The 23917-nt window shown below is 49.5% G+C and overlaps 1 pseudogene; it reads right to left on the bottom strand.

Annotated features, from left to right (window-relative positions):
* The window catches only part of LOC147121996 (uncharacterized), a 133528-nt pseudogene extending 110223 nt beyond the window's left edge, over nucleotides 1–23305 (bottom strand).
* Between the last annotated feature and the right edge of the window lie 612 nt (nucleotides 23306–23917).

The raw sequence follows: 23917 nt of genomic DNA, 5'->3' as shown, positions 1-23917 counted from the left end.
GCGCATGTTGAGAGAGAAAGAGACGTCTGGAGAGATTCAACGCTGTCCTAAGGAGTTTGGGGTCCTGAGAACCACTTTGGATGTTAATTTTTATTTCACATTCGTATTAACAATATTTAGAAGCTTCTATGGGGTCTGCACTAACTTGGGGCGTCATCGTCCATCTGCACAATCGGAGGCAGCAGAGGTGCAGAGAAAGAGTGGCAATCGTGCCCAGAGGGAGGAGGGCCAACAGGCCTCTGCACAGGAGACCTTACCCTCCCAGGGTATTTAGGGCTATATGTCTCTCCCAATCCTTTGTGCACCTTGTTTCTCCTTTCTAATGCTACATCCTGGTGCCCATCCCCCTGCCAAATTAGTTTAAACCCCCCTTCGAGGATATTGGTTCCGGCCCTGTTGAGGTACAACCCATCTGGCCTGTACAGGTCCCACCTCCCCCAGAACCGGTCCCAATGTCCCAGGAATCTAAAGCCCTCCCTCCTGCACCATCTCTCCAGCCACGCATTCATCTGCTCTATCCTCCTATTTCTATACCCACTAGCTCGTGGCACCGGGAGTAATACGAAGATTACTACCTTTGAGGGCCTGCTTTTTAATCTCTTTCTGAGCTCCCTAAAATCTGCCTGCAGGTCCTCATCCCTCTTTCTACCTATGTCATTGATACTGATATGGACCACGACCTCTGGCTGTTCACCCTCCCCCCTCACAATGTTCTGCAACCGCTCAGTGACATCCTTGACCTTGGCACCAGGAAGGCAACATACCATCCTGGAATCACGTCTGCGGCCACAGAAACGCCTGTCTGTTCCGCTAACTATTGAGTCCCCTATCACTATTGCTTTCCTGATCATCCTCCTCCCTGCAACCCTGTACAGCTGAGCCACCCATGGTGCTGTGGACATGGCTCTGGCTATACTCCCCAGAGGAACCATTGCCCTCACCAGACTGAATACCGGCTAGAGAGTGAGATGCACTCAGGGGACTCCTGCAATACGTGCCTGGTCTTCCTTGTCTGTCTGGTGTCATCCATTCTTCTCTGCCAGTACACTCTTATGCTGCGATGTGACCACCTCTTGAAATGTGTAATCCACGTAGCTCTCAGCCTCACGGATGCACCACAGTGATGCCAGCTGCTGCTGGTAATCACTGCGATAAATCCCCAGGGCCTGATAATCTACATCCTAGGGTACTTAAGGAAGTGGCCCTAGAAACAGTAGATGCATTGCTGGTCATCTTCCAACATTCGATAGAATCTGGAACAGTACCCACGGATTGGAGGGTAGCTAATGTTACCCCACTATTCAAAAAAGGTGGTAGAGAATGTGATGAAATATATGTCTTCATCAGCCCCTGTGTTTTACCTGCATTGTATTGTGTGTACCGCCCCCTTTTCCCCTATTGTGTGTATTGACTCCGCCCCTGTCTTTTGTCATATAAAGGTCTCAAGAGCTGTATGAGTCATTCTGCCAGACGAATCCGATGTGGAATGACGTGCAATGTTCTTAGTGATTAAAAGCCTTCAGTTGAATCCTTTAACTTCTTGTCCTTGAGTTATTGATGGCACATCAGAGAGAAAACGGGGAATTACAGACCGGTAAGCCTGACATCGGTAGTGGGGAAAATGCTAGAGTCCATCATAAAAGATGTAATAGCAGAGCACTTGGAAAACAGTGACAAGATCGGACAAAGTCAACATGGATTTACAAAAGGTAAATCATGCTTGACTAATCTACTGGAAATTTTTGAGGATGTAACTGGTAAAATAGATAAGGGAGAACCAGTGGATGTGGTGTATTTGGACTTTCAAAAGGCTTTCGATAAGGTCCCGCATAAGAGATTAGCGTGTAAAGTTAAGGCACATGAGATTGGGGGCAAGGTATTGACTTGGATAGAGAACTGGTTGGCAGACAGAAAGCAAAGAGTTGGAATAAACGGGTCTTTTTCCGAGTGGCAGGTAGTGACCAGTGGGGTACCGCAAGGATCGGTCCTTGGACCCCAGCTATTCACAATATATATTAATGATCTAGACGAGGGAACTAGATGTAATATCTCCAAGTTTGCAGACGACACAAAGCTGGGTGGGCGTGTGTGCTGTGAGGAGGATGCCTGTTGTGTATGTACCTTTAAGAGAAGAACTGATTCTATACTGCAGTACCGGCAGTGACCACCCCTGTATATAAACCCATAGCAGGCTTCTGTACTTCAGTCTTGAATTACTCTCTGTTCAGTAAATACCTGTTTTATTGTTCTCCTGCAGTCTGAGTATTATTGATCCTCGAACACTACACTGGCGACGGGCAGGTTCGAACTCACCTGCAGTACTGCATCACCTCACGGGGATCTTTTCCCTGAAGAGAAGCTTCTTGGAGGTCGAAGTCAGAATGGCGGGCGTCGACAGCGGGCAACCGCCCAGGGATCCATCGGAGAATTGCAGGGGAGGCTGTGTAGAGCTGGGCCTGGCTCCCCAGTCGAGGTGTTCCAGCAAGTCGTGCTGGTAGCAGGTAGTGCGCTGACCCTTCCGGACTGCGGCGGGCTCGGGCTCGATCGAGCGGCTCTGCAAAGGGGCCATGCAGCGTCGTCAGGAGGAAGAGAGAGAGAGAGGGTGGAGCACACAGGGCGCGGTCGGTGCTCAAGAACCGGGCAGCGTGGAGAGGATAGAACGCGGGGAAGGAAAAGTGAGACGCGCCGAAGCCGCGGGTCGCCGCCATTACCCTGTAGAACGCTAGGAGCAGCGTGGCAGCAAGGGGAAGAAGGAAAAGTGCGGGAGGCGCCATTTTATTACATTGGGGAAGAAGAAAAAGCGCGGGAGGCGCCATTTTAAATCACCCAAGGTGCCGAAGAGTGGCAGTATCACTGCTTTCGACAACGAGGTAGAAGACTGGACCACATATGTGGAAAGAATTGAAGTGTACTGCAATGCCAATGAGGTGGCCAATGGAAAGAAGGCGTCGGTATTATTAAATTTGATGGGCGCGAGAACGTACGGCCTATTGCGGAATTTAATTACCCCAGCTAAACCAATTGAGAAAAGCTTTGAAGAGATTGTTATTATCTTACAGGAACACCTAAACCCTACACTGCTGCTGATAGCAGAAAGATTCAAGTTCCATAAAAGAAACCAGCACAAAGATGAGAACAATGCTGACTATCTTACGGAACTACGCAAGTTATCGAAGCACTGCCAGTTCGGAGCAGGACTGGCAGACACCTTACGGGATAAGTTTGTCTGCGGGCTCCAGAGTGAAGGAACCCAGAAAAGACTACTTTCGGAAAAGGACCTTACGCTAGAACAGGCTTTCAGCGTGGCAGTATCCTACGAAGCAGAGGCACGGGGAGCTGCGGAAATACAACAGAAACCACAAGAATACAGCGCTAACGAAATGGCGTATGGAGCAGAAAAGTGCTATCGCTGCGGCAGAACAACCCATGATCAGAAGGACTGCTGGTTTAAGGACAAAGTATGCAGGCAATGCGGGAAAATGGGACATATAGCAAGAGTCTGCAGGTCGGGAAAGAAAACCAACACTACAAGAACTACTAAGGAAAAGTACAAGAAAGTAAAAAAAATGACAGACAGTAGTTCGGAAGATCAGGAGAGTGATAAGGACTCCGGGAGCAGGAGACTAAGTTGTCTAAAGTTACACAACGTGATCACAAAGGAGGATCACTGAACCATTTGGTTCACCCTCATAATAGCAGGGTCCCAAGTAAAGATGGAATTGGATGCAGAATCAGCCCTAACTGTCATGAATCGACGAGACTATGAGCGGCTATTCTCACACAAACCCTTGAAGGACACGTCCATTGTATTGAAGACATACACGGGGCAAAAAGTCTACCCCAGAGGAAAAATAAGGGTGCCAGTTGAATACAACGGCAAGGAAACACAGAAACTGTATCTATATATACTACCGGATGGAGGACCACCACTATTTGGACGTGAATGGATCCGAAAAATACAATTGGATTGGCATTCCATTCAGGCGCTAACTGTGACTGATAAAAAGGATGATGACGTCACATCTGGACGACTGTCAAAAATTCTAACTGACGCGAAAGAGGTGTTCCAACAAGGACTTGGAACTCTAAAAGGAGTAACGGCAATGATAAAAATCGAAGATAACGCAAACCCAAAATTTTTTAAGGCCAGACCGGTACCTTACACGATCCGCCCAGCCGTTGAAGCAGAGCTGGAGAGTCTGGAGCATTCGGGTGTGCTGTCCAAGGTGGACTGGAGCGAGTGGGCCACACCCATCGTTCCTGTAATGAAGAAATCATTGAGCAGCACGCCTGGGGAACTGAAGAAGGTTCGCATCTGTGGGGACTTCAAGGTAACTGTGAACCCAGTCCTGCACACAGTACAATATCCACTTCCACGGATAGAAGATATTTTCGCCTCGCTATCTGGAGGGAAACGCTTTACAAAGATTGATCTGGCCCAACCGTATCTACAAATGGAGGTGGAAGAAGCATCGAGGAAATACCTCATGATAAACACTCACAAAGGCCTTTACCAGTACAATCGACTGGTATTCGGGGTAGCATTGGCCCCGGCTATTTGGCAGAGGGCGATGGAACAAGTCCTGCAAGGGATCCCGGGGACCCAGTGTTATTTGGACGACATCCTGGTTATGGGCGAAAATGACAGTGAACACCTTGCCAACCTGGAGCAGGTGCTCACGAGATTACAGGAATATGGGCTACGAGCCAACCGCCCCAAATGCGAGTTCTTCAGGAGACAAATCTCGTATTGTGGCCACATGATTGATGAGGAAGGGTTGCATAAGTCGCCGGACAAGATTGAGGCAGTAGTCAAGGCTCCAGCACCGGAAAATGTGTCGCAACTGAGGTCGTTCCTCGGGTTGGTGAACTACTACCATAAGTGCTTGCTGAATTTATCTACAATTCTGCACCCACTGAATGCCCTACTGCAAACTGGAGTAACATGGAAATGGAGTGATGAGTGTAAGCGTGCCTTTCAGAAATGTAAATGCCTAATCACTTCAAAATAATCCAACACTACCGATTCGGTTAGCATGTGATGCGTCTCCCTACGGCATCGGAGCGGTGCTGTCACACAAATTCCTTGACGGTTCAGAGAGGCCAATAGCCTTTGCGTCGCGCTCGTTAACCTCAGCCGAGCGTAACTACGCCCAGATTGACAGGGAGGCCCTCAGCCTGGTGTGGGGGGGTGAAGAAGTTCAATCACTATCTGCACGGGCAGAAATTCACTCTACTGACAGATCATCAGCCCCTGGTCTCCATTTTTAACCCAAAGAAGGGCGTTCCGGTGATGACGGCGCAACGGCTGCAAAGATGGTCACTTTTTCTAGGGGCACATCAGTACGACATAGAGTACAAGGGTACGAAACAGCATGGAAACGCTGATGGGCTGTCGCGCCTACCGTTGCCTACGGTAGAGGAAGCACCTGCAGTGGACCCTGTTGAGATATTCTATGCGACCATAGTCGAATGTCTACCTGTGACAAACTCAAGTATAGAGAAGGAAACCCGAAATGACCCGACACTCTCTTGAGTCTATGATTTGACGGTGAAGCCAGCACATGGCGACTCACTGTTGCCAGCATTCTCGCCAAGGAGAGAACAGCTGTCAGTGTGCCGGGGAACCTCGATGTGTGGATCCCGAGTGGTAATTCCACCCAAGTTGAGAGATAGAGTGCTCAATGAGCTTCATGAGGGTCATCTGGGAGGGGTAAAAATGAAGAGCCTAGCCAGGGCATTTGTGTGGTGGCCGGGAATCGATAAAGAAATCGAGGATATGACCAAGAGATGCACAGGATGCCAGAAGGTCCAAAACGCTCCACCACAGGCCCCGCTACATCTATGGGAGTGGCCCTCATCTCCATGGCAACAGGTACACATTGATTTTGCTGGTCCATTTATGGACTCAATGTTCCTAATCGCTGTGGACGCCCATTCAAAATGGCCAGAGGTCATCAAAATGTCCTCCACCACCACGGAGAAAACTATTGCAGTCCTACGGACCATCTTCGCCAGGAATGGCTTGCCAGAACAGATTTGCTCCGACAATGGGCCACAGTTTGTGTCCGAGGATTTCCGGAGGTTCCTGAGGAATAATGGGGTGAAACATTACACATCTGCCCCATATCATCCAGCCACAAATGGATTGGCTGAGAGGTTTGTTCAGACCTTTAAAAAGGCAATAAAGGCAATTCATAATGACGACATACCACTACAACACAAGGTGGATAATTTCTTGTTTGCTTACTGGAATGCGACACATGCAGTCACCAACCAAACTCCAGCCATAATGTTCTTCAACCAAAGGCTAAGATGTCACCTGGATTTGCTCAAACCAAACATAAGATGAGATGTTGAGGATAAGCAATTCCAGCACATAAATGAGAAGCCAACCAGAAGCTTCAAGATAGGGCAACCAGTCTTGGCCCGCGACTACCGAACAGAAAAATGGCAGCCAGGAACGATATGCACACAGCAGGGACCACTAATGTACACAGTGGACGTTGGAGAGAGCATCGTGAGACGCCATGCTGACCAGATTCTAGAGTCACAGGAACAAGCCAAACCCATACCACGAGCAGGTGCACCTGGTAATCAACCCGAAGTACAGATTGCGTCTACCTCAGAAGCAGTGGTATTGGAAGCTGACGAACCAACCAATGACAATGAGCCAGAATCAACTCCGCCGCAAGAACAGGATACTCGAGAAAGGCGTTATCCAGTCAGGATCAGGAAGCCTCCTCAAAGACTGAACTTATAAATGATTATTTCAGTTGATGTATATAGTACAGAGAAAATTATAATTGTAATTAGTTATTATTTAGTTGTTAAATGAATGTTATGTACTGTTTATCTAAAAGGGGAGGAATTGTTGTGTATGTACCTTTAAGAGAAGAACTGATTCTATACTGCAGTACTGGCAGTGACCACCCCTGTATATAAAGCCATAGCAGGCTTCTGTACTTCAGTCTTGAATTACTCTCTGTTCAGTAAATACCTGTTTTATTGTTCTCCTGCAGTCTGAGTATTATTGATCCTCAGACACTACAATGCCGAGAAACTCCAATATGATTTGAACAGGTTGGGTAATTGGGCAGAAGCATGGCAGATGCAATATAACGTGGATAAATGCGAGGTTGTGGCAGTACCACCGGTTGTCCCTTACATTGAGATACATAATCCCCTTTAACTTACCTTACTGTATGTATCTGTGACTATACTCAGGCTTCTCGCCTGTACTCTGCGTGATGACGTCATGATGTCAGAGCTTGGAACCTGCTGGCAGTTGAGCTCGGAACCTGCTGGCAGTTGAGCTGGGAAACTGCTAGCAGTTGAGCTCGGAAACTTCTAGTTAGTCCTCGTGGCATCCCCGCTGGGGAAAGACCTACACCACAGTGCTCCTACATTCAGCCATCTTACCTGCTACCTTATCTGTTGTATTTACCTGTTCCTGTAAATAAACAACTTATTTATAGTTTGTCGAAGTCGAACTCGATTATTTAGTGGCGATACACACGAATCGTTACATTGGTGACCCAACGATGTGAGTACAGGAGCTCATCAATTCCAACACTACAATTGGTGAACCCGTATCCGTGGACGATTTTCATGGTAGCAACGCGCGCCTGAACCTCGTCTTCCCACAAGACGACCGACGCACAACCGGCGAACAACCACGGAACAGCAACCGCCTAACACCGATTCCTCCAAAGGCGACCCCGTCTTTGCGAACGTATTCGCAAGGTAAGCGCAGTCTGGAGCAGATCCCGTTTGACACGGACAAAACTCAACCGGACCCCGTTTTTTTGTGAGCAATTTTTGTAAAGTCTGTGGGTTGTGCAGTTAATAACGACACAGACTTCAGGAGTAACAAACAAACAGGACTTTACTATTCGAAGGTCAGGGCGAATCTGCCCTATAAATCATGCCACAGCGCTTATATACCGGTGTGGTCACCGTCGGTATTACCGTATACAGAAGCCAAACAAGTAGTGCCACACCTAAAATAGTTCTCTTAAAGGTGAACGGTTACATACAATAGTCTCTTAAAGGTAGACGGTTACATACACTACAATCCTCCCTTTTTAGCTTACAACATACGTATTCCCCATTAAACATAACATATATTCAACTTCATGTAAAACACTTTACAGGTATAGTCTCTGCGGAAAACAGTTCACAGGTTCAGTCTCTGTGGGAACAGTTCACAGATTCAGTCTCTGGTCTTGACTCGGTCCGAACAACATCTCTGTGGTGTAGCCGGTTCACATTGCTAGCGTGACTCATCCAATAGTCTTTCCCTTGACGTAACAGCTTGAACTTCCGTCCTGCTGAACCAGCAGTGCTGACTTTTACAAACAGCTGGACTGCCTTAGTAATTTTTCCCTACTTTCCCATTAGAAGTGATAATGATTAGATGGTTATCATCTTCGGCTTCATCTTTTCCTTTTTTGCTTCTTGGAGACTCTCGGGGCTCCCTTCTCAGCTGCCAGCTGTAGCGCCACCATCTCCCTATGTTCCTTAGACTTTAAGTGCTTCATCCTGATTTCTGCACTTTGGGAGTTTTCATCACAAGCTGGGCAGACCAAGTCCTCGTAATATTCCGTGTCACTCAACAGGTCATGGTAATATTCGGTGTCATCCTGAGCTAGTCTAGCGAGAGGGCCTGCTACTTCTTCCTTACCCAACTGGACGTTAGCCGACTGTTGTTCCCTCCCTAGACATCTTTCCTGGAGGGACTTCTTCATGCGTTCATAGTCATCCCGCTCTTCCTGGGTTTCCTGCAAATCCTTCACTAAGGACCTCATTTGTGATTTCAACACTTCCCCTTCCATCGGGGATTGATTGATCGGGCTATTCAATCCTTCTACTGGAGCAGCTGTTTCAACATTCTGTTGTTCACATAGACGTGATTCAGCGTACTTTTGGCATCCCAGTAAAATCTGTGTTGCAAACTCAGCTATTTCCATAACTTTTGAGAGCTCCGAACTCCTTCCCTTTGAAGATTGAAGCTCGTGTTCAGATTGTTCCCATTGCAGAGTCTTGTCCCTCAGCATATGAAGGAGTTGGCTGACCATTAACTCTTCCACGGGAACACTGTGGATCAGAGTCTTCTCCATTTCATCCACCTTTTCCTCCAATGCTTTCACCTTCTTTTCCTCTTGTACTTTGGCTTTCAGCGCTCGGAGAAGTTGCGCCTTGATGCTCTCTAGCTCATGTTCAGGGGCCATTCTTACAGTCTCTGTGTTTCTTACAGTTTCCTTTTCTTCCACTGAAAGGATTCCCAGTTGAATCTGTTCTTCAAGTTGTTGAACCTCGGTCATTGCCGCCTCATATTTGTCTTGGGTTTCCTTCAATATTTTTATGAGTTCTTGGACATCTTGTCTTTCATGTTCTGCCATGTCTTTCACCTCTAATTTCTCATCTATGGATGGAACTTCTACCGATGAGTCTGTCTTGGCCTTGAGCTCATCAAGAATTTCCTGCAGCCTTTGGACTTCTTGCTCATGTTCAACCTTTAGTTGCTCATATGCTTCTACTGAAACTAGCTTTTCGGAGGTTGCCGAGTTAACCCCCTCCAGAATTATAGCCTGGGCCTGTTCATACTGTTCTTTCAACTTCTCACACTCTGCTTGTAAGGAGTCGTAGAGAAGAACTGGAATAAAATCCTGGCTTCCTGAAGATTCCTCTTCATTTGCTTCTTTCGCAATTTTCTGTTGGAGTTCAGCCAAGGCTGCTATGCTATCTGCCTCTCGAAGTCTCACTGCCATCAAATCTTCTTTATTCTTGCAGTCTATCTCAGCCATTTTCCCTTTACTTTCATTTAACTGAGTGAGTAGTCCCTTATTCTGGGCTGAGAGATATTGCACCTTCTCCTGTAGACCATTGCACTCCTTCTCTGCTCGACATAGCTGGTTACTGCTGATTTGGTTCTGTGTTTCAAGTTCCAACATCCTTTGCTTAGCTTCTTTCAGTTTCGCCCCTATAAGCTCCTCTTGCAACATGGCCACATTATTCTCATCAGGTAAAGAAGTGTTTCTCTTTTCTATGTCCAAGATTTTTTTCTGCATCTCTTTAAGTGCACATTGCGATTCAGCTTCTCTTAACCTTGCCTGCGCTAGCTCCGTCTCCAATTGCAGGACAAAATCCTCAGTGTAGCGTGGTTTGCCTTTATGCTGTATCTCTAGATCATGCAAATATTCTAACTCCTGAACATCATAAGGGAGATGTGATCGGTAATTGGTCACGATGGCTCTATGGTCGCTCTCTGCTTGAGCCAGCAGGTTCTGTTGTCTTTCCAGACTCTCCCATTCGGTGTCATAGAACTTTTTCATTGTTTTCATCTCTTGTACGAGACGGTAACTCAATTGTTCTAATTGTTGTCGTACTTTGAGATAACGTTGAGTTCGAGCCCGGTGTTCCTCCGTAATGCATATGTCTGTAACTTGAACAGACTCAGAATTCTCTGTCTTTATACACGCCATCGTATTTCCAACCTTAGTCAGTGAGTTCATGTTAACCTTGTTTTTCATACTTGGGCTGGACTTATCGTCTTCCGGCTCAGAGTCTGAGCTGCTTGTCTGCACCGAGTCCTCACTCGTCATTGCTTGTAGGTAGTGCCATTCCATGTCTATTTTCTTGATCCACTCCCGTCCTAGAAGTGGTGGTCCTCCCTCAGGTAGTACGTATAAGTTCATTCTTGGGTGTTCTTTACCCCTATCTCTCACCTTGACTCTTATCTTTCCCATGGGGTATACTTTATGCCCCGTGTATGTCTGCAATACGAACTTGGTATCTCTTAAGGGTATATGTGAGAATAGCCTGTGGTAATCCCTTCGATTTATGACTGATACAGCTGATCCAGTGTCCAACTCCATTTTCACTTGGACTCCAGCTATTTTTAGCATGACCCAGATAGTTTGTAGGTCAGCTTCCTTACTCACATTATGAATTCTCAGACTACCCAGCTCCTGGCCGTTTGGGTCTGAGTCTGAATTCTGTTCGTCTGAACTCTTCTCAGCCACCTTGTGTACCTTGTTGTACTTTTCCTGTGATGGCTTCCTTTGGTTGTTGGTCTTCTTCCCTGACCGGCATACCTTAGCGATGTGACCCAGTTTGCCACATTTCCTACATTCCTGGTTCTTAAACCAGCATTGGTTCTGATCGTGTGTTGTCTTCCCACAGCGATAGCATTTTGTTATACTCGAGGTAATTTGGTCCACACCGAGTGCCGCTGCCTTTAGCTGCATTTCCGCAGTTCCTTTCGCTGCGGCTTCGTTTGATGCTGCGATAAGGACAGCCTTATCCAGTGGAAGATCGTTCTCTTCGAGTAGTCGCTTTTGCGTCCCTTCCTTGGACAATCTGCATACGAACTTGTCTCGCAGTGCCTCTGTCAGATTCCCTCCGAACTGGCAGTGTTTCGCTAGCCTACGCAGTTCGACCAAGTATTCCGCGTTGCTTTCGTCTTTCCGTTGCGTTCTTGCATAGAATTTGAATCGTTCAGCCAACATCAATGGTGCGGGGTTCAAGTGATCCTTCAGCACTGCTACAATATCATCGAAAGTCTGATCCGCCGGTTTAGCTGGTGAGAGAAGATGCTTCAACAACCCGAATGTTTTCGCACCCATTATGTTAAGTAAGGTTAAAGCTTTTTCATCCTTTGCTATTTTATTAGCCTTACAATGTATCTCAATACGTTCCACGTACGTGGTCCAGTCTTCTATCTCAGAATTAAAATCGTTGATGTCCCCACGCTCAGGCATCTTCCTTTCCTTGGGAACAACACAAGTATTTCTTTAAATTATTATTTTTTTTTTTCTAAGATGGCGGCTTTTCCCGCGAAAATGGCGGTTTCCCGCTCTTTCCTTCTCTCCCCGCCCCTTCACTGGCGGTTTCCCGCATCTGTCGTCTTCTCCGCCTAATGGCGGCTTCCCGCGTTTCTTCCCTGGTGGGAGGGGTACGCTTTCCCCACAGCGGACAGGTTCAGCCGCTGGGCTGGCTCTCGCACAGTTCCCCTTACTCGGCTCTGTCTCTCTCTCCCGCTCGCACGGCTCTACCGGCTCTGGGTACACCCCGTTGACGGAGAACAGTTCAGCCGCTGGACTGGCTCTCGCGCAGTCTCTCTCCCCTTGCTCAGCTCTGTCTCTCTCTCTCTCCCGCCCGCTCGGCTCTACCGGCGCTGGGTACTCCCGTTGGCGGAGAACAGTTCAGCCGCTGGACTGGCTCTCGCGCAGTCTCCCTTGGTCGGCTCTGTTTCTCCTGCACGCTCGGTTCCCATTCGCCTCCCAGCCCTCTCGCAGTCCGGTGCTTCCCTCCCCGGCTGCGGCTGAGTTTCTCTCTTCCCGCGCCTACGCTCCCAGTCTCAGCGCTTCGTGGCTTCGGTCGCTGCCCGGCTTTCCCGCCGATCGCGGTCTGGCTGTCTCACGACGCCGTTGGACCCGACTTTCCGTCCGGCTCCTTTCCCCCTCGACCGTGGTCGAGTGCACAGCCCTTATCCTCTGGATATTCTTTACACTTTCCCTTACTCACAGTCTCCGTGGCCGCCTTGCTTCCTGCTGATCGGCTCACTCCGCACCGTGGCAGAAGGGACAGTCAGTGCCTGTTGCTGATGGAAGCTTTTGTTGCTAAAGTCTTCCTCCTTTCTATTGCTGCAGCCTCGTGTTTTCTCCCAGCAGAACGACGAGGGCGGTTGCCTCTCTTCGACGCTCTTTAGTTGCTTTGGTAGTCTTGCCGCAGGGTACGATCGGACTCGTCGCCACTGTAAAGTCTGTGGGTTGTGCAGTTAATAACGACACAGACTTCAGGAGTAACAAACAAACAGGACTTTACTATTCGAAGGTCAGGGCGAATCTGCCCTATAAATCATGCCACAGCACTTATATACCGGTGTGGTCACCGTCGGTATTACCGTATACAGAAGCCAAACGAGTAGTGCCACACCTAAAATAGTTCTCTTAAAGGTGAACGGTTACATACACTAGTCTCTTAAAGGTAGACGGTTACATACACTACAATTTTCACAAAAGAAGCACGCCATGGAAGCACCAGCTGTTTTGCTGTCGCTACCGCAATCCAGGGAGCCACAGTCTCCCTCGTGCTTTATAAAGGTAGAAGCCCCGTTCGACGAGAACATGAATGCGGCGCCGACCATGCACTTGCTTACTGTCCCCGTACTCGTCTTTCCTACTGTCACACGGATCGTCCGCCTCTACGTCCAAAGCAACGGCAAGTATACATCTCTCCAAGCGCGGGGTACAGCATGTTCGGGCCCACAAAATCGGAGCGTGCCCTGTGGGGATACCACGAGGACTCACCCCCACGAACACGAGGACGCACTCCTCGCGCACGAGGACCCATTCCTCGCGAACCACGAGGACCTATCCCTTGTGAAAAACGACGACTCCTTCTCCGCCGACAACGCACCAGCCCTTCAGCCTGCTGGTTGTGTTACCTACTACACGATTCGGCGTGAACAAATAGTGTGCTGCCCTCCCGGCTGTGTTCTCCCAAATCTACAATAGTTACAAGTGTTGCCGCCCTCCAGGCAGAGTTGACCCCTCCTGAAAGCAACAACAACCCGAACCGTTGCTGCCCTTTCTCCAGTATTCCCTTTAACAAACGTAAACCTCTACTGACGCTGCACACATCGAGGACGGGTCCAAAGGGCATCCTGCAGCCGCGATCAGCCACGTGAAAGTTGCTAGCCTCACCGATCACTGATCAACGCAGCAACTCTTCACCCTCTGTTGTGTTAACGTCGTAGCACTATGGCACGCACCGTTCCGCATCTTCCAGCTTCCTGAAGGTTTCGCTCACCTGTCGGCGAGTTCACCGACCTCGCCAGTCAAGTCCTTTTGGATCGCCCGTCGGCGTTCCTGCAGATTTTGTCGGAACAAGGACTTGTTTCAACATCAACGGAGACATCGCCCGCGTCCGCCCAACCTGCCCGTCACTCTGACAAGGCCTGCTGTTTCGCACGTCTCCACGGTCCTTCGGCTGACGGATACGTTTTATTCGCCATGACGCGCGAGCAGCATCTTCAGACCTCGCCTACCAAGTCGAGACAGCACGACCGCCGTGACCACCAGCTCGTCAGACCATCTCATCCTTGGACTTTCGTTTAAGCGAATTCTGGGGGGGCCTATGTGGCGGTACCACCGGTTGTCCCTTACATTGAGATACATAATTCCCTTTAACTTACCTTACTGTATGTATCTGTTACTATACTCAGGCTTCTCTCCTGTACTCTGCGTGATGACGTCATGACGTCAGAGCTTGAAACCTTCTGGCAGTAGAGCTCGGAACCTGCTAACAGTTGAGCTCGGAACCTGCTGGCAGTTGAGCTCGGAACCTGCTAGCAGTTGAGCTCGGAAACTTCTAGTTAGTCCTCGTGGCGTCCCCGCTGGGGAAAGACCTACACCACGGTGCTCCTACATTCAGCCATCTTACCTGCTACCTTACCTGTTGTATTTAACCTGTTCCTGTAAATAAACAACTTATTTATAGTTCGTCGAAGTCGAACTCGATTATTTAGTGGCGATACACACGAATCGCTACAAGGTTATCCATTTTGGTGTCAAAAACAGGAAGGCAGATTATTATCTGAATGGCAATAGATTGGGAGAAAGGGAAGTGGAACGAGACCTGGGTGCCCTTGTGCACCAGTCGCTGAAGGTAAACATGCAGGTGCAGCAGGCGGTTAAGAAGGCAAATGGTATGTTGGCCTTCGTAGCGAGAGGGTTTCAGTACAGGAACAAGGATGTCTTGCTGCAGTTGTACAGGGCCTTGGTGAGACCACATAATGGGCCAGAAATTAGGATTGGGTGCTTGCCGCGCGTGCAAGCCCCCGATGTGCACTCACCCTGTGCGCTGACATCTGAAGCCAGGGCCTGCTTGCATTTCCTGTCACTGGCCCGGTTCAGATGTCGGCGCGATGTGCTTGCCTGATCCAGCGGCGTCGTTAGTGCGATGTGCCGGCTGGGATCAGGTGAGCACTCTGCAGCCAATCAGGGGAGGGGAAACTCATTCATGAGGTTGATAGTAAAGACTGTCAAACTCATGAAAAGTACGGGCGCCCAAAAGACTAGTTTAACTTTAATTAAAATTTAAAAAAACATCCCAATAATTAAATAAACTATAAATAACTTTAAAAAACTATTTAAAACAATTAATAACATTTTTGAAAAAAATAATTTTTTACGAAATCGGGTCTAAAAATAAACTTACCTTACTGTAAAGTCCTTATAAACAATGAATCTGTGGAAAAAATGTAATAATTTTAAATAATAGACCACTTACCTTCAAGAATCCACTCCTTACGCCTCCTTTTTTCATTTCTAAAAAGTTCAGGCCCTTGCACACGCGCAAACCTGTCAAAACGAAGGAAGCTGAACGCGTGCGCGCAGAGTCCTGCACACACGCGTTGGACCTCTTAACCCCTTGGTTCGATGGCGAGGAAATGCCGGTTTACCGCGCATGCGCTGTGCATGCTGAAATCCGGCACTTCCAATGGGCCCATGCGTGAGTACCCCGCCCGTACTCACGCGTTGGGACCGGAATTACTGGCCCCTTGAGTATTGTGTGCCGTTTTGGTCGCCTTATCTGAGGAAGGATGTTCTTGCCATGGAGGGAGTGCAGCGAAGATTCACCAGGCTGATACCTGGGATGGCAGGAATGACGTATGAGGAGAGATTGGGTCGATTGGGCTTATACTTGTTAGAGTTTAGAAGAATGAGAAGGGATCTCATTGAAACTTATAAAATTCTGACAGGACTGGACAGACTAGATGCAGGAAGGATGTTCCCGATGGTCGGGGAGTCCAGAACCAGGGGTCACAGTCTAAGGATAAGGGGTAAGCCATTTAGGACAGAGATGAGGAGGAATTTCTTCACCCAGAGAGTGGTGAACCTGTGGAATTCTCTACCACAGAATGCAGTAGAGGCCAATTCATTAAATATATTCAAGAAGGAGTTGGATATATTTCTTAAGGCTAAAGGGATCAAGGGGTATGGGGAGAAAGCAGGGACCGGGTACTGAATTTGGATGATCAGCCATGATCGCATTGAATGGCGGAGCAGGCTCGAGAGGCCGAATGGCCTACTCCTGCTCCTATCTTCTATGTTTCTATGTTTCAAGCTCCGAAACCCAGAGCTCGAGCTCCTCTAGCTGACGACACTTCCTGCACACATGGCTGTTTAGGGCACGGGAAGCATCCTGGAGTTCCCACATAGCACAAGATGTGCATTCCACAGGACTGAGGTGTCCTGCCACACCTCTATTTAATAGACTAATAACTAACATAACAGAAATAAAATCAAGACTTAAAAAAAAAATCACCAGCTACTCACCAATCAGCTCCTTCCCTTGTGATGACGTCACTTTAGTTGTTTTTACCTTGCTCCCTTACACTGGCGCTCCCTCCGGGCTCTGGGGCCTACCTTTATCTCCGGCTGCTTCTCTCGCTCTGTTGCAGGTCTGCTCTTGGGCCTATTAACTTAAAGTCCTTGGGGGAGAAACTCGGTATCGCCCCTTTTGGGGCGCAATTATCGGCCAGGCGCAAAGTTTAGCGCCTGGCGCTAATTATCGCCTCCGATGGCAAACTTGGCCTCTATCGCCCCGGAGGTGATTTGAGCGCTAAATCAGGTGCTACACACTTGTCTTAAGGTGTTAACATCAAGGAGCAAGGCGCTACCTCAGAGCGCTGGCGAAGCTCAGGTGATGTCAGTTATCAAAGTAACACAGACACACTGGCGCCGGCCAGTTCTTAAAGGGGAGGGTCGAACTTGCTCTCCATCCACATCCTGCTCATTGCAGCCTTGAATCTCGGCCTGGACAGACCTGTACATCGATTCTACTGGAACCAAAAATGGAGAGGTCCAGGGAAAGAGCTCAGCACTTCAGCGACTGGGCCTTGGTGGCTCTGGTTGGCGCTGTGGAGCGGTGAAGGGCAGTACTCTACCCACAGAGTGGCAGGAGGCCATTGTCACACGAATACAGAAGAGTCTGGAGGGAGGTGGCTCAGCATGTCTCCTCCAGGAACCTGGTGCCCAGGACCAACACCCAATGTCGGAAGGAGTTCAACGACCTCACTTTGGTGGTCAGGGTGAGTGACTGCTTTTCAATACCTCTACATCCCTCCATCTCAACTTCACTCTGTGCCCAGAGAGTTTAAAAACCCCAAATGCCCAACACTCATCCAAGACCTATGACCATCTCATAAAACACACACACACACACACACACACACACACACACACACACACATTCCACACCTTGCATACATTAAGGGCTATTCATCTATGGGAGGCACATCAGGCAAGCACATGGCTGCACATTCACTCAGACGCTGTCCTTTTTCTTGCAGGCCAAGCTCTCTCGTAACAGGCGGCAGCAGCAACGCATGGGAGGAGCACCGGCTGACCTACACACCCTCAGCGATTTGGAGGCGCGCGTGCACAGGATCGTTGCAAGCCAGGTCATAGGTGCCGTGGCCGCTGGAGAGGTCGACCCCCTTGGGGACAGCAATGGTATGTTCATCAGCTTTCTCTCCTCTCTCATTCCACTTGCCCCCTCACAACACCAACCTTTTACACATTCAATCCAACTTACTAAATGTCCCCAGTCCTTGCTCCCTTACTGCCCCCCTGTCCTGACACTAAAGCCACTCTTGTACCTCCCTGCTTTCAGATAGTGAACCACCAGCTGACCAGCCTGTCCCTCAACCGACCAGTGGCAGCAAAACCCCAGGCGAGGAGGAAGAGGAAGCCGGAGCCTCACTGCCTGCGTCTCCCGAGGAAACCCATGCTGACACTGGGACCATGCCTTTCCTGGAGGGGAGCAGGGCGGAAGGGTCTGATGAGGATGAAGCTCTGGGACCCAGCGGGCTGCAGCAACGCCATGGGAGTAGAGAAGCTCGGGGGCCATCTCCCCGGAGGGCGAGTAGGCAAGAGAGTCCTGCTGCACTGGACGCAGAGGAGGAGCGCGTCATCGCAGAAATGAATAGTCAGGTCTTGAGCATGCACACTCAGCTCATGGGTGCAATGGCAAGGGTGCCCGAAAGCATTGATGGACTGGCAAGGAGTGTGGAGCACTCCGCTGTAGCACAGGCCGACGCAGCGCAACGGCTTAGTGCTGCAATTCAATCATTGGCTGGTGCCATCCAATCTTAGACTGCTCTCATGCAGTCTCAGATTGAGGCAATGCAAGCACTGACTGCTGCCATCGTCGCTGGGTCGGACACATTGCCCCGGGGCTCTCACGGTGCCACAGCAGGCCAGCAATCTGTGCTCAAGCACATTGCTCCGGATGCTGAGGTACTGCCCCGGGGGAGTGCCAGTATGTTGGTCGAGCAGGAAGGTGCTGTCCTCTCTCAGGAGGACAGCATTCCTACTCCCACCACTGTCACTTCCCCATTGCACTTGCCACCGCCTGCAACACAGCCAGCCCAGACTGCTGCCGCCCATGCAGAGTTGGTGCAGTCTGCAGCCGGGGCCTCCAGGCCCAGAGCTGGTCGAGGGCATCCTTCAAAGGCATCTGTAGTCTCAGCTGGTGGAAGGCTGCTGACATTCAACAGCCTTCCACCAGCCTTGCTGCAGCCACTGGGGCCCCATTACGGAGGAGCAGTAGGGTGGATGGGGGGAAGTGCGCAGGGGATGGAGGTCACCCACGAAGGGCAAACAGTAGGAGGTCTAAATAAATGGTGGGAATGTTTGTAGTAAAGGTCGAGGTTCGTGTGATTACATTTGTTTACGGTTTTGCCGTTTATCTCCATCTTGTGAGAACCAGTTCTGTTAATTCATGATTTGTTGTGTTTGTTTCTAATTGTTTGTCCTGAATAAATGACACACACACAGTTTGTTAAAGAAAAAAGTTGTTGTATTCAAAATTTAAATTTTTGGCCTTTGGAATCATTCCAGCTTTGGCCGGCAATAGGGAGTGCAGGTTGCTTTCCATGATGTTGTTCTCCATGCCAGAAGCCATCTTCTGAGTAGGGGCCTAGAAGCGGCTTTTTATCAGCCGTTCACGGACGGCCCTTGCTGTGGCAACATCGTGGGCCTCCCTCCCACGTTGGTGCTGCTGCTGATCATCCTTTCTATCTTCCTCCTCCTTCTCCTCCTCTTCCTCCTCCTCCTCCTCAGGTGGTGCACCAATCCCTGGTTGCATTGGCTGGGTCCTCAGGATTGCCAGGTTGTGAAGCATGCAGCACACAACTATGAAGAGGGAAACTCGCTCAGGAGAGTACTGTAGGGCTCCTCCTGAGTGGTCCAGGCAGCGGAACCATTGCTTGACCATGCCGATCGTCTGCTCAATTATGTTCCTGGTGGCGATATGGCTCTCATTATACCGCAGCTCGGCAGGGGTGTTGGGGTTACGGAGCAGGTGCAGAGTGGATAACCCTTGTCCCCGAGGAGCCATCCACTTGGGTCATGTGGTGCCTGGAAAAGGTCTGGCATACCAGTCTGGTGCAGGATGAAAGCATCGTGGCTGCTGCCAGGATAGCGGGTATTGACAGCGAGTATCAGCTGTCTGTGGTCACAGACCAACTGCACATTTAAGGAGTGGTAGCCCTTGCAGTTTCGGAATACCTCTGCATTTTCATGCAGTACCCGCAATGCCACATGCGTGCAGTCAATGGCGCCCTGCACCATGGGGAAGTCCGCTATCCTAGCAAAGCCACATGCGTGTTCATGCTGTTTGGCCCGGGTCATGGGAAGAGATGTACTGGCTGATGTGCCTCAATGAATCCGAGACTCGACGTTAACGGAGCAAAGAAAGGCTTTTATTAACTCAGAAAGTAATACACATTGGAGAAGTGTCTCTCATCCAGAGATCTGCTGTACTGCTGTGAGACATGCTGGGGCTTGCTTAAGTAGGGGCCAGGTATGGGCGGAGCCCTACACACAATACAATACAGGTAAGGAAATGAAACTGAAACTAAACTAAACACAGGGAATACAGTGCCTGATGAATGGCATATTTCATCACACTGGCGTCTCCTGTTATACAGGGCATTTGTCACCTCCCGGATACAACAATGGACAGTGAACTGGGAGATATTGGGGATGTCCCCAGTAGATGCTTGAAAGAAGCTGCTGGCATAAAAATTCAGAGCCACTGTGACCTTCACTGCCGCTGACAGAGACGTCCTGGTCCTCAGTTGAGGCTGCAGATCTGGTTGCAGCAGGTGGCAGAGCTCAGTGACCACCCCCTTGCTGAACTGCAAACACTGCTCCTCAGACAAATGAATGCAGGAGAATTGCACCCGGAACACCCTGGGAGGGTAAGGTCTCCTGTGCAGTGACCTGTTGGCCCTCCTCCCTCTGGCCATGTTTGCCACTCTCTCTCTGCGTCTCTAATGCCTCCGATTCTGCAGGTGCAGGACAATGCCCCGAATCAGTGCAGCCCCCTCAGTCTCTTCTAAATCAATGCAAGGGAGGTCAAATCAAAATGAACCTGCAAAGTGCTGCTCAGTACCCAAAACTCCTTCACACAGCGTTGAATCTCTCTAGAAGTCTCTCTCTCTCTCTCGCTCTCTCAGAATGCATGGTGCAAAAATGTCATGGACAAAAAAAGTCAGGAAGCGGCCGCCTTTAAATAGTGCTCCCCCAGCCCCTTCCCGACTGCAAAACGTTCCCTTCTACCTGTCGTTGCTAGCGGCAGGCGGAGCCACTCAATATCTGGTCCGGGGCGCTATCGGGGTGTTGCACGCTCAACTGACATCACGATCTGCGGGCACAGGAGATTGTGGCGGTAGTGTTTAGCACCGCCGCAAAATGTCTGTTCAATTTTGCGAGCGGCACAAACATCGCCACGCCCGGGCGCTAGTTGCTTTGTAATAACCAACCGAATTTTCCCCCCCTTGGGCTCTGTGGCTCCACTCCCCCTTATCAGTTAGACGTCTCAACTGCCTTCCTCCTCTCCACCAATTCCTGCTCTCAGCAAATTCCTCCACTCTGCTTGCGATCCACTCCGATTGCATTCACCCACCTCTGTCTCCAAGCACGGTGCTCAAGCTCTGTACCAAATGTGGTACAGATTTCCTTTTGTGATTTTTCTCACGCACAGACATACACATGCACACATACAGGCACATTCAGGAAGGGCTGAGAGAAAAATGGTGAATAAAAAAAATAAAGAGCCAGCTTTGACCCCAGAAAGAAAAAATAAGAGGAAAGAAAACAATTACTATTAGTCAGTGACTCTTACTTGCTGCATTTTGTCCAGTGTATTCAGATTGGGGCTTTGGAGTAAAATGAAGGAAAGTTCCAAGGTGCATTGTTTTAGGCCTTGGCAAGTGTCAGACCGGACATTGTGTGTCCGACTGCTCATCATTGTGCACTGCTAGTACTTTGTCTAACATCTTTGATCTTGGGTGTAAAACAGCTGTCTTTGGAAATCCCATAAAATTGTACAAAATTTGTGGGATGGTCCCTGAAGAACTAAGGGGCATGAAGTTTGCCTTGGGCGGTAGCACATGTAGCAGTCGGCACAGGATTTTTAGATTATGAACATATACCCTTATTAAAAACTGGACAGGCTGTTTGGGGGGGGAAGCTGTGGAAAAACACTCAAGCTGAAGGTGGCTGACGTAACCAGGTTGCATTCGTATGGTAACGGACTGTCCTTGGGAACAAAGGCCCAAGAGGCCCACTCCCAAGTCATGAATGACGAGGCTGGCGACTCATTGTTTCTGAAGAAGATGAGCTCGTTAAGTTAAATCGGCTGGGAGATTAAAACGAGATCTAAACCATCCAAACCTGGGAGGAGGCCTGGAAACCATTTCCCTGAGGCCACGTGTCCATTAAAACCACAGACAGCGGTCTGTGTATTGGGGGGAGGGTATATCAGAGAGCCGTTTTGGATAGCTCTCTCTCTCTCTCCTGCCCTCCCCACAACGGAACGTCAAGAGGAGCTGAGCCTTGCTCTTCCAACCGAGACGGACTTCGATTCAGACTGGGACTCGCATGCCGCAAGGCCGGTAAGGAACCAGGTAGCCGAGACGTACGGGAGGAAGCTACAAGGAAGATCAAGGGCAATCTAGGTGAGCATTGCCAAGCCTACACACCCACAAGATCACTTAGCTGTGTGAGGGGGTGCCTGTATGTTCCTACCAAACCAGAGGGGGTTTAGCGTCAACTCCGGGCTATTCTTTAATCAAAGCTTGCCACCGGTTTCAGAGTGTTTTACTTCGCTTTCTGCATGATAACCGGAGAAGGTAAAACACTAACACACATTGAACTACTACAATCACATGAGAAATCACATGACTCCATGGGGGAATCTCGATATTCAGACTGATGTCCCACCATGGCAGAGAAACCAGTTCTTTTATCTCATCCCCCGTTTCCCTGTTCTGTTGCTCAAGGGTATAGAAATGCTGTTGGGAGAGTTCAACTTCCTTTATTAATTTTGTGAGGTGTTCGGGCAGAGGAGGAATTTCATACCCGAACCGTGTTAGATATTGTTGCAGGCCTTGTACTGTATCATTCACCGTAAGGTGTACTGTGGTGGGCTCTGGAATGGGAATGATGCGCTCTTGAGCCACCTAAACTTCTGTGTGGGGTTTGAAGCAGAAAGTCTTATCAGTGACCGTGCACCAAGTGTCGTTGTGTACCCGGTACTGGTCCACGCTTGTCGTGATGCAGTACATCCCTCTGCCCGCATATGCTGCCTGGGGTGGAACGTGGCTTTGGGCCATCACCTCCATGGTGCAATTAATGGGCTCCGCACCCTCTGATTCAAACCCGCACACCAGCCGGTTAAACGCATTCAAATGTTGGGGACACAACACCACGTGCGCGCCCTTGCTCTGGCATCCATTGAGGTCAGTGCCGGTCATGGCGTGCTCCCACTTTACAACAAATGGTGGGGCCCCATGATGTCGCACGTGCACCCCGTCCCTTAGGACACCAATATTCTCTACTCGGCATACCGGTGCTGGCCGCAGTGACCCGCCCATTACCGGCATCCGGAGTACAATCCCCATTACAGTGTGATTTGACTGGCCACAGTCAACTGGGACCGGGTATGCCTCTGAGGCCAGTCGGAGTTGGCACGGGCTCATTAAATTTTCGTACGGGCTGAGTGCAATGAGGTGCCGGTTGCTGACCCATGAAAGGACGCGACCTTGCTGTAGGTCCTCCGAATTACTGCGCCCTTCGTTCAGCAGCCATGCACCGTACAACACACACACATCGTTTTTTGCTGCCTGTGCCGAGGCATTCTGATCCTCCCTGATCAAACAATTGATTGTCTGAGCGTGTGCCTCCAGCTCGGCTATGACTTTCTTTAAATGTATAGTCATAGTCTGATCTTCCTGTAACTCTGACCCCTCTAGCTCGTTACCCTCCCCCAGTATCTTTCGCAGCTGGTCCCTTAAGGTGTTGACCTGCATCTGCAACTGTGCATCATCCATACTGTTGATAATCGACATGCCCATGCTGAAGGCTGTAGCCGCATCATTAAATACCCCCCGTCCATATCTCCCCGAACCAACGCGATGGTTTACAGTTAAATCGTACAGACTTCTCCGATTCACGTCCCCGTAACTTAATTCATAAAATTGGTGGAACATTTCCTTCAACAGGGCCTCATATAATTTTTCCATTTCTACCAGACACCACTGGGGCAACTGTACCCGGGTTAAATTTAGAATGACCAACGCGACTTCATAGTAAATGTCTTGGTACAAGATCTTGCCGGTCGGGACTAACACTAGCCTATTCCTTGGTCCCGATGTGGTGGTGGGGCAACTAATCTGTGTTTCCTGTACCAGTGGGGCTGTGGGCAGGGGCTTCCTCTTGTGTGCTACCAGTTCCGTGGAATTTACTGTGCTGGGAGGGTCTGGGATCACGCAGGAGTCCCCACTCTGATCCCATCCAATCCCGGCCCTGGAATTCTGCCATCACTGCAAGAA

This window comes from Somniosus microcephalus, chromosome 3 (assembly GCF_052327205.1).
Source record: "Somniosus microcephalus isolate GS21.2 chromosome 3, FLI_Smic_1.0, whole genome shotgun sequence".
Classification (NCBI taxonomy): domain Eukaryota; kingdom Metazoa; phylum Chordata; class Chondrichthyes; order Squaliformes; family Somniosidae; genus Somniosus; species Somniosus microcephalus.
The sequence above is the reverse complement of the archived record's forward strand: the minus strand, read 5'-3'. Positions and strand labels throughout refer to the sequence as shown.